Raw genomic sequence first — 11,072 nt, forward strand, 5'->3', positions numbered from 1 at the left:
TACATCCCAATACCTACGAACACGGCATCCTAGTCACGTATGTATATATAAACCGCGTTAGGCAATGCGGTTCATATGTAAATATGTATGTATAAGGTAAGCAATGAAAATCCGGATTTTCTTAGGAGCCGTTTCAAATGTTTTCATTAAACAAACAAAATGGCTTCAACTACATTTTCCTGCATCTGCCAGGAATATCATTTGTGACGGTCATTTACTGCACTTACATCTTCAATCCGTACTCATTAACTGGCCAGTTACTTTCAGAATATTGCTTCTTTAATTCGCAAAGAATTTTTTAATAGTACAACAAATCTGTCTGGGCAGTAATTGATATTCTGTTCTTCTAAACAACTGTTAATTTCTACATAAAAGATTCAGATGTACCAAAAACAAGCTTCTGGACCACTTTGATTAATTATCGGGCCTTTTTTTAAACGTCAACCCTATTGAGGATCCTTCGGTTTGTCTCCGACAGGTCTTTTTTAAGTTTTCAGAAACCGCAACGCAGAAAACGGGCAATAAGGTAGTCATTGAATAACGGGCATAGCGAGCTTATAGTTTTAGCGGGAGTTCGGTAGTAATTGATCCTCGTCGAAATTCTGACAACGACGTTGTTCCTTTTTTTTAACCTTAATACGTCTGCAGTTTTAGGCCAGAAAAAATCAGCCATGAACTGGTCCAGAAAAACCATGAATAGCAAATGAGTGGGCCCGCTATGATGAACTCTCGCGGTCATAAGAATTAGAAAAAATGCCTACGATATAATATCGCACCGTTATCAGTTACGTTCTTTGGCTACCTCCGGAATTTTTGTGATGCACTGCAGGCCATAACATCAACAATGTATCCAATGTGTAATCAGACATTTTTCGTTAAAAATTCGCAATTATATATTATTTTTGAAAATTACCGACGCAATTGTAAATATAGTTTCGAAAAACAAACAGCGTGAAATTGAATTTACGACTAGAGGGAAAAGTGCCAACATCAACTCACACTGGGCAGTTTATACGAGTCGTTCATAGGGAGGATCAGTTATAAAGGTACGTACTGCTTACCCCTGGAACGCTTCATGCAATCGTTACTATTGCTCAGTTACATATACAAAAGCCTGTACTTGATCGCATTGAAGAAATGCCACTTGTTATATGCCTTGACCACGTGATGATCCTAATAACTATAACATGTGTCCCTATTAGTAGTCTTCACAAACGAACTCACTGAACTATCCCAGTTCATCACAGTAATGCTTCTTACACCAGAATGATAGAGCTAGAGAAGTGTGTGTGCCTCTTCCTACTTCTAAACTTCTAGAGGTAAAACAAGCAGTCCTATAGTAGCCGAGCTAAAAGCGATACGATATGTTTTAGATCTGAATGGCAGTTGCGATAAGCCTGCTAATAAGACGTTCGTTGTTATCGGCCGCATGTGAGCACTTCACGACTAATCGAAAGATCAAAAGTATTGGCTTCTCTCTCTTTACTCTTGTATAGATCAATTGTTAATGTACTAAATGAGAAAAAGTCGACGATAAGATGCCTATAGAACATTTCGAAAAATGAAGAAACCCGTGAAGTCAGCATCTACGAAGTACCTAGGGTGATTCAAATGATAGCATCCAGCCTTTCGTCCGCTACAGCGTGAGTACTGGGTAGGTAGTACTTTGCAGCAGTTTGAATGACAGGTAGAAGCCGGGTTAAGGGGAAGCATATTAACCGACAGAAACACTTCATATGACTCTAAAAGTGTTAAATATGACGAGAACTTCTACTTCAAACTAAATCGTGCGGCCTAAACCAAGTGTGACTGATAAATACAGCAACTTATGTCTTAAAATTATAGGTACGTCGAAACGCAGTTCAGTAGGTTGTACTTCTTCTAGATATTGATGAAGATGTATAATTTCCATTGTCTCCTAACATCACCGTAGTTAAATCTTCAGACAAAATCCAACGCTTAATAGAGACCAGGGTGTTGAACGCGTCGGTTCAAGCTCCGAAGTACTCGTGTCGCATTCGAATCTAATTTTACTCGTTGCAATCCGTGTGGCAAATGTTCTTATATTCCCATATGGCCACCATACGCTGAAAGCTTAGGATCTGTACGTTGTGGAACTAAGTCGGAGAAACAACAGTGCGCTAAACTCAAAGTAGTTAACGTCTTCAATTACGAGATCGTAGAGCTGATTAATGACTCTTGTGTATCTGTGTTGAGAACGGGCTTGCACAATAAATACAAACAAAGCTATAGGTCGTTCTCCAATTTTAAGATCAGTCGTCTCCAAAAAACTTCATCAAATCGGTGCGGGAGGTATGACACGATAAATGGTATGCCATCTACCTTTGAGCTTCAGTTATTTAATCCATTTGTAGAAAATCAATAGCTGATTTCAGGACCTGCTCGCGTATTGGGGGTAAGTAGGAAATCCTGACGCTGCCGACCAAATCAAACAGAGGGGTCCATAAGTATTAAACAAACCGGCCAAGAAAGAAGACAAACGTCAAAACAGTTACTACTACTATGATCAGTCACATTAACGCCAATTAGATGTAATAGTAGACAAGCAAACCTCATATAAGGGTTCCACGATGGAGTAAAAAGTGGCTTTATAAGCCCAGACGTTCAGAATTCACTTCAAGTAACTGACTAGGTTAAACCGCGCATTTGACCAATTAGCCAGACACTGGATCTCTCTTACGCGGTACGTGCGTAGTATTGTTCGCTGTATCATGTCTGTGGATGCGGACAACAAGTTGACAGGCTAAAAAAAGCTTGTCTTCTATTTGGTTGAAATTTCAGTCCTATATGAATTATCTTTTGATATTTTTATTACAGATGGTCTTAGACGCCTTCTGGAAACGTCGCTGGACGAACGTTATAAGCGAATCCGTTTCGTTCAACAGCAGTATATAAGGCTCGTGAAGAAATTCACGTGTGCGTTTCTTCTCTCTTCTGTTTTATGTTTGTCGTGTAACATTTTAACCAAATCGTTACTGCAAAATTGCCTAGCAACGGTCCCGCAATGCGGCTGCAAATCGATTGGGAAGCTCAGACGCCATAGGCTCTCATAAGTTTAAGTAAATATGAATGAATTTCTGCTAAATCATTATTTTATCCATTTAGATAGTTTCTCGTTACGTTTTGTCTTGCGCTACAACTGTCCAGTCACCTACGGTCGCAGGGTAGGACGCAGAAAGCTCTATCTACAGTAGCTCATACTACTGCTTCTAGATAAATGCGATCTTCACGCAAAGTAAGCTATGGGTAATATGTAAATCGATTAGTTAGAATAAAAAGGACGTAAATGTCGGGTTGTTAACGGTTCGTTTAAAGCAATGCAACATTCAGACAGGCGTTTGTTGTCAATCAGCTGTGCCAAAATAACGTCGCCGTATTAGATATCGTCTACAACGTTCTGCAACGTCCAAATGAAAAAGGCTTCTTCGAGCTAAAGGCTAAAGAAATTTATTCTTCAAACCACGGGTTTAAGAATAGACAGCTTCTCAGAATAGTGATCGTTTAGCCATAGTTAACAACCAGAATCATTTGTGACCATACATTCATATTGTTTACCCATAATAGTGTGTTATGACGATAAGTTCAAAATGGCTAACAGTGTATATATTTAAAAAAAAAATGCTGAAGAAACTAATAAATATAAATAACATAGATGATTAATAGTACCCTCTACATTTTTAGACAGCTTTACTGATAATCGTTTATACGAAAAGAAGACACGCAGATACTAATAGTTATTGAAAATATATATTTATATTTATTTAGATATAAGCTCCGCAAACACTGAAAGCAGCTTATAAGTCCTTATAAGTTGCTCGCAACACTTAAACGTTGGTACGTGGTTTCTTGTCGCAATTGATCTCATTATACCCTTTCGTTATATGCGTCTGTACCTCGTCCACGGTCGCTGCGCGAAAACCTCAACGCGTGTGAGATGCCGTTCATAACGCCGTGAAGGCGAAATTCAGTCGAGTAATGTCTGACTACCGCGGAGGCCGTTTTACTGACCCCTGCCAGCCTATCTGGCCATCGGTCAGCTGCTAGGGAGGTCGTGTATAATTTTGTCTAATGTGTCAGTGCGTTATCCTACTGAACGAACGACATCCCTCTCGTGATTTTTTTTACACTGGTTTCATGTATGTATAGGCAAACGAGAGGGCAATAGAAATCCTACATGCAGCTGCGTATATATATGAAAATTCTACATGTATTATTGGTTTGAGTGCCCTTGACGATACGTACTATATAGCACCTGTCAGTAAGGAAAGTTATTTCTTTATATAGAACCTTTCAGTGTAAATTACGCGTTTTAAATATTGGACCAATTTATATACCTCAGCTAACCACCTAATTATCAATTGCTTCGGAGCGCAGTTGGCTTGTCCGTCTGGAGAACGATCGATATCGAGCGAGGATATTTATTGTAAGCCTTCACGGACATACAGGTGGAGTTCCTCCATATGTTTACTTTACACGAAACAGTGTTAGCGGTAGAACTCTATCGCGGTAGCGATCCAGAAACCTGGCTTCACATAGCTGGACAGATTTCTGTGGAACATATGGAACGCCTATAATCAAACGTCACGAAAACTTCTATAGCTAACATTATTTTCTACAAGGTGAACTTGTGTCCTGTATTAGTCGCTCCTGTGATAGTTTAGTGGATTACGTATCTGCCTGCTAATAATGTCTAGGTCTAGGTTCGAATACGGACGTAGAGAGATACACACTTCATTTCGTGGTGGGAGCCAGGTGTTTGGTAGAATAGTTAACGATGATAATGGGAGCGAAACTCGATACGAGGCGACTGGAGTAGTCAGCGTCTTTTCTACAAAGTCAGCCAGATGACTAATACATGGGCTTCGATGAAGGTTGGAGTTCCCATGGGTTTTTGGAGCGACATTGATGTACCCAGCGGCCTTTGTGTTTAAGATCAAGACCGTGTTATAACTGAATACAGCTAAAGCACTTGATCGGAAACGATTTTGAATGGTTTTCTTGTCATCCTAAAAATTAGTATTTACCGGAAGAGCCAAGGTCAGAGTGAAGGCTAAAGTGACTACCAACATATCAGCACGTAAGCGTTTGTTTCCACCAACAAGGCAATCCGACTTTAGCAACAGAGAGAGTGAGATATGGGATAGCTTCCGAGGCCCAATGAAGAATATAGCTTCGACAGTGAATCCTCAGCGGATTATGCCTGAAACAAATGCATTTTGTTTAGCATGCTGCAAACTGCCCCAGACACGGCATGTTACTATTGCGGTACCATCGACAACTTCGAAATGAAGGCGAACACTTTTCCATGAAATAACTTTTGTAAGAGTTCAAATCCCACTAGAAACGGTTACCGCGGTAGCCATGCGTAAAGCAGAGTGACTTATCAACAGCTTCGGAACAATCCGTATTGGCAGAAGTCCTATTCTGGCGATCGAAAGCTCGTATACTTTTAGTACTGGCAGAAACACTGAGTTCATACGACCAACGGAGCTGGCAGAATCCTCTAGTTTAGTTGTCGACTTCCAGTCGTACGGCGTACCCTGAGGTCAGTAGGATATAGCGACAAATAACCAAAAAAGTTATTTAACCTTTCCGGAATTGTGGAGGGCGACAGATTTCGTATGAGGTTGCGCTTTTTGACGACGCGTGAGACAATGAGATGACTCTGAAATCGAACCCCATAGAGTCGCCTATAAGGCATTTCGATGAATCGAGGGAAACCTTATGGGCTTGCCTGTTTTGAAATCTGCGGTTTTTCTAATTTTGCCATTAATTGTTAGTCCTGTAGGCTTTGAGCTTTCTTTCGACACACGTATGGGCAGATCGCCTTGCGTATAACCGACAGCGCGACGTGCGATATAGCTCTCTGGGTACGCGATTATTCAACTAGCCAAAAGAAACTCCGTAGCGTACATAACGTAACAGCTGGATTAATAATGACACAGTAATTTATCATCTTGCTCTTACATTGCTGTCAAGTTACCGGCCTCTGTTCGCCTCTGTTTGAGAAAAACCACTTCCGCATCAACTGATTAGATATCAACAATAAAAATATAGCGATAGCGATAGCAAAAATATGTCAGTTGCCACGATTTAAGAAAAGATTTCCTTCATATACAATTGCAAAGACAAAAGAGGAGAAATATTGATTACGAGCCCCGTATTCCGATGCGACTCCGGAGAGTGGAGCAGTACCGTACGCCTATTGGGTTTCCGGGCAAGCAGTCACCGTCACGTGAGGAACGTAAAGGCTAGATGCTAGGAAACCTCCTCTGTGGGATAGCCGGGCGGTTGCGGACCCAATTTTTGTAAACAACAAATGATATATTCACTTCTGCTTGGTGGCTATCAAGTTAATTATAAGCTGCCCGTTACTAATGTAAGTAACCTTAATTGATCTAACCGATTCGATTCGTATTCGACTTGAACAAGGATCAATTACATTAAGAAAATTAAGAACAAAGATAAGTGCTGGCGCAAACATTTTTGTAACTTACTAGCTCATATTTTTGTCATCCACGATATGTGGGGTTCGTTAATACAAAGATCGAATTAGTGTAATACATTCTGCTGAATAAGCACAAACACATCCCAAATAGAGAAGTAATTAGACAGGTAATTAATTTCCCTCTTTCCTAAGCAAATTGGTTCTTAACACATTTTATATGACGGTTGTCTACTTAATAGCTATAACATATATTATAACAACTATTTCCTTTTTGCTGACCTTCAGTCGCCAGAGTACATCCGCAACAGTAGGACGGCCCAAAGAGGAGGTGAGAATATTCATCCGTTTCGAATAGCATTATTTGATTAGATCGTTGGAGAGAGATGTCATGATAGGACGGAAACCTGAGGTAGACAGTGGTCTGTATAAGCAAATTAATACCCGGGTTTTCTCGATCTTCCTATGCGCCGGCTGATAGCATATTGCAGCGCTCGGGGCTATTGGTAGGGGATCGCCCACATTCGTTGTATTCCGATCTCCCTAGGTGGAATAGTGACACCTGACTGTCTGAGCGATCCTGCTACGAGGCAAAAGCTGTGCGAGGGACAAAGAAAGGAAAGACGGATAAACCCCATAAGTAGGTTCGATTTGTGGGGCAACAACCTGGATATTCACTGAGATCAGCGAGAAGACGGTAGTGTTGTAGCCATGAAAAACGCAGTGGTTGGTTTTGAAGGAGCAAGTAAGACGCCGCGTCAAATCGATTTGGCTTATTGAACTGTCTGACTGGGTATGGGTATTCGCCATTCCAAACCAAGAGCTGCAAAAACGTATAAACGCCACCTTTGCAAGCAAAGTAACAATGATCTAGCCATCATCTTTAATCATACACGCTAAGAGAAGTGGTCCGACGGGGGAAAAAGGATTTCGGCTGTTCCTTACATTAGGCAAGCCTTGATCGGTCGGCTCTTCTAGTTGTTTCATCCTTCAAATGCGTGATGAACATTTGCCCTATGCCACTCGTCGTTGGAGGATTTATCAGATTGCCATACGTTATACGAAACGTTCTCGCCGTGCTCTAACCGATATTCAGTATCTTTTCACTTTTTCCTAGCCGCACACGCTTGAAGTAATGTGTAGGATTATTTTTTTCTTACAATTTTCGATATGAAGGATCTATTTTGGACAAAGTAAACAAGTAAACAAAACGTTCTCATTGCATATCTAAGCTCGCTTTGAAACTTAAGCTTCATTAGCATCGAGGCCCAAACAAATAGTACTAACAGACTTGAGAAGACTACTGACCCGGAATGCCTATTCAGGGTTCTGAGCGGAATAACCAAAATCATAAAGTCACCTGTTCTCCGACTTTTTAGATAAGGCACTAACACAAGCATGCCTGAATAGAACTTGGCAAGCTCTATCACGATAGGTTTTGTCTATAGGTATCTAAGGGGTACCGTCGACAGCGTAAGGTAGGTGACATTGAGCCTTATATGTTGAGACAAGGTTCTAATATGATCTATTGACTATCGCTATGGTTTAGGTGCATTAATCGCTTACGAGAATAATTTTGCAAAACAAGCCTCTTGAAAGAAACCAAAGATTACTGCCTCGAGTCCATATAGTTGTGTCATAAAGTAAGTTCTTGAAGCGTAGGTTTCGCAAAGTATTTGTACCCTGTGTTGCCGTAACTTAGGTCATTATCATAAAGCAAAGAGAGACGTCGAGAGAAAGGTCGGAAACACACATGTTGATTCAAATAAATAAATTTAGTTTTTCGCGTAAAGTCCGTGTCTTATAACGTCTTACCCCGTACGTACTAGAAAAGCACAGCGTTTGTGCGTTTGCGCACAAGATGGAAGCGATTATTAGTTTGATAGAACCACCGAGCCACCTGATAGAAATGTTTTTTGAAGAAAGAAAATCTAATTTATAATTGCAAGGTTCACGAAAACGATTTTTGCCTTCAGATGACGACTGAAAAAGGTGAAAACTAAGAGGTTAGACGAGTAGATAAATAAAGCAAGAGAAGCACCAACAGCCCCTAGCCGTTGTTTGTGTCTACAACACACTTTACGTAGTGACATTGACGTTTCTAGTGAACTTTTTCAGAGGCGAAATTGCTACGAACGCAAGCGACATATGTATATATATATATGAATATGCGTTTCCGATTAGATACGTGTATTTTAATAGATCTAAGCTAGCTTGCTATTGTTCTAATGAGCATATCCACTACAGCCTTTATAAAATATGATTTTGTAAACTTTCGACCAGTAATGCGTTTTTTAAGATTAGGTTTTTGCGGCAGTGAACATTGAAGACTACTAAATAAAACAATGGTGTGATACAAACGAACCAATACATCTCTAATGTTGATAACAAATCAGCTGGAAAATTGTATCTACGAGGATGATGCGCGATTTGACTGGTTCAATAATGTCATGATCAAGGAGAGCTTGTCTGTCAGTACTCTAGTAGCAGATATTACAGGTAGTGGCAATTAATTAGATTCGAGACCCAGAAAGCCCACATTTGTGAGTCGAAAATGGCATATTGGTTTCTTAACGCCAACGTAGTCCTACATTAACTGCACCTTAAAGAGTGCCCTATGCGTATTTAAGATTCGGAAAATAGCAAAACTTAACGTCATCGACACATTCTAGGTATCTAACTTGAGATAAACTATAGCTCTCGCTTGTAATAGTAATCTGATAAGAGTTAGGTAAGCTAACAACAAGTATCAACTCTCCAAAAATAACACTATGTTTGGGGTGCCGACACATCGCACGAAATGCGGCCATATTGTCGTTATAAATTAGGGCCCGATGTCATCGTGGCTTTGTTCGAAACACCCAACAATAATGACCCAGTTGAGTCAATGCGGTTCAACGTTGCATGATTGATGACAATTTCTTTCAATAAGTCTATGTATACAATATATATATATTCAATATATATATATATATATATTCAAGCCTTGTCAACATGAGTCGTCATTTCAGTTGTAGTTAGCGGCCTATACGTTTAGTTGAATAAAACCAGATTCACCGCGAACGGAAATGGTCCTTGTACGTGCCGGATGCGGAGACCCGTTCCTGTCGGATGTCGTGCACTTCATGGATCGTGCGTGCGTGAAATATCCCACCTTTGCATACGCGCCACGTAGCACAAATAGGCTAAAAGTATATTACAGCTACTTGGTACCCCTGTTGTTTATATAGAGTGCGAACGTCTTTTAAGATGCGTCCTTCCTAGCCTTTGTTTTACCACTGAGGACTAAACCGGGTGAAACGCGTTTATAGCGCTCCCTTGAAATTTTCGTGTATAACCAAATAACCTAGGATTATTCCCAGTAAGTATATCATTCTATAAAGTTCCAATATAGAGCAATGTCGAGCTAAATGCATATGCGATGGCCCTATCTCATTACACAGGAACTTCATATGAAAGATCGATAAATCGAACAGACGCAAAGAAAGATAGTTTTTCTGCAGATTACGCAATCATTTTCCCTCACGCTCTTCGAAAGCATAGCGGGTGTCAATAAGAAAAAACTTCATTGCTTAAGAAAACTAAATATCGATGTTACTGAAGCAAGAGTTAGTGCAAGGATTTAGTCGAAACCGCCAGTTTTCGGCCCTTTCATCCTTGTTAATGTCCGATCCAGGGATGCGGCTTTACGAAAAGTCAGTTAAAATAAAAACCAAAGTCAGGATAGTTAATACATTCAATAACATTGAATCTTGGATTCATGTAGATGACTCCATAAGACCTTGGACCTCTTTCTACCGACAATGACTCATAAGCCAAATTTGTGTTTTTTTTTTTCTCTGTAAGACTATCTGCTGTTGCCAACTGCCCACAGAAAATGCCAATTCTCATTCATAAAACGAGCAAGTGATATAAAATCGAAGAGTTTCGACAGGCTATACGTAACTGCAATAGCTTACACATTAGAGAAGCTAAAAGCTTTCTTGTCGAATTTAGACGATGCTACCGAACCGATCAACTGGACTTATCCTTTAGATTTTTTTCTAAGGTGTAGAAGGAGGAATCACGTGAGTGAAAGTAAAAAAAAAACTCTGGCGACACATGTAGCTGATTGCCGCAAAATGTGCCCGTGACCCAATGCGAGCTGTTAAATTGGCATAGGTACAAGTTCTAGTCCTTCAATGTTAACTACGCCAAAAGCAATATTGCGACTCTTTTTTTAATTGCATCAGAATTTTAAACTCATGTGCTATGATATCTTCATGATGCCATATATTCCTCCACCAACGACAGCGAGACCTTGTGTAAGGGAAGTTCCGCAATTCGTGTGGATACCAAATCGTTTCCATATTACTGCCATTATCTAATGCTCGCTTACAGTAAGGCTTGGAGAGGCTCAAAGGACTGATGTTGCGGCGGTCGCAAGCCTGAATATAGCAGATTCGTAATGCTAGTGGAGTAGTTAGTAACCGAAAGGTGGAAGGTCAGTCGGCTGGTCGGTAAGCCGGCCGGTATACAAGCTGATGAAAACAAATGAGACGTCGCTATAGACAAAGGGTCGCTGCCTCGTCTCTGTAGCCAGGTGACAATGAGTGATCGAGATACC

The 11,072-nt window shown here is 40.4% G+C and overlaps 1 long non-coding RNA gene across 1 annotated transcript; it reads left to right on the forward strand.

Moving 5' to 3' along the window:
• Positions 1–612: 612 nt before the first annotated feature.
• LOC147751864 (uncharacterized) lies at positions 613–3,106 on the forward strand. Its single transcript, XR_015315729.1, has 2 exons — positions 613–1,046; positions 2,839–3,106. It is a non-coding gene; the product is annotated as an uncharacterized LOC147751864 (long non-coding RNA).
• Positions 3,107–11,072: the final 7,966 nt, after the last annotated feature.

This window comes from Varroa jacobsoni, unplaced genomic scaffold, assembly GCF_002532875.2.
Source record: "Varroa jacobsoni isolate VJ856 unplaced genomic scaffold, vjacob_1.0 contig02277, whole genome shotgun sequence".
NCBI classification, from domain to species: Eukaryota; Metazoa; Arthropoda; class Arachnida; order Mesostigmata; family Varroidae; genus Varroa; species Varroa jacobsoni.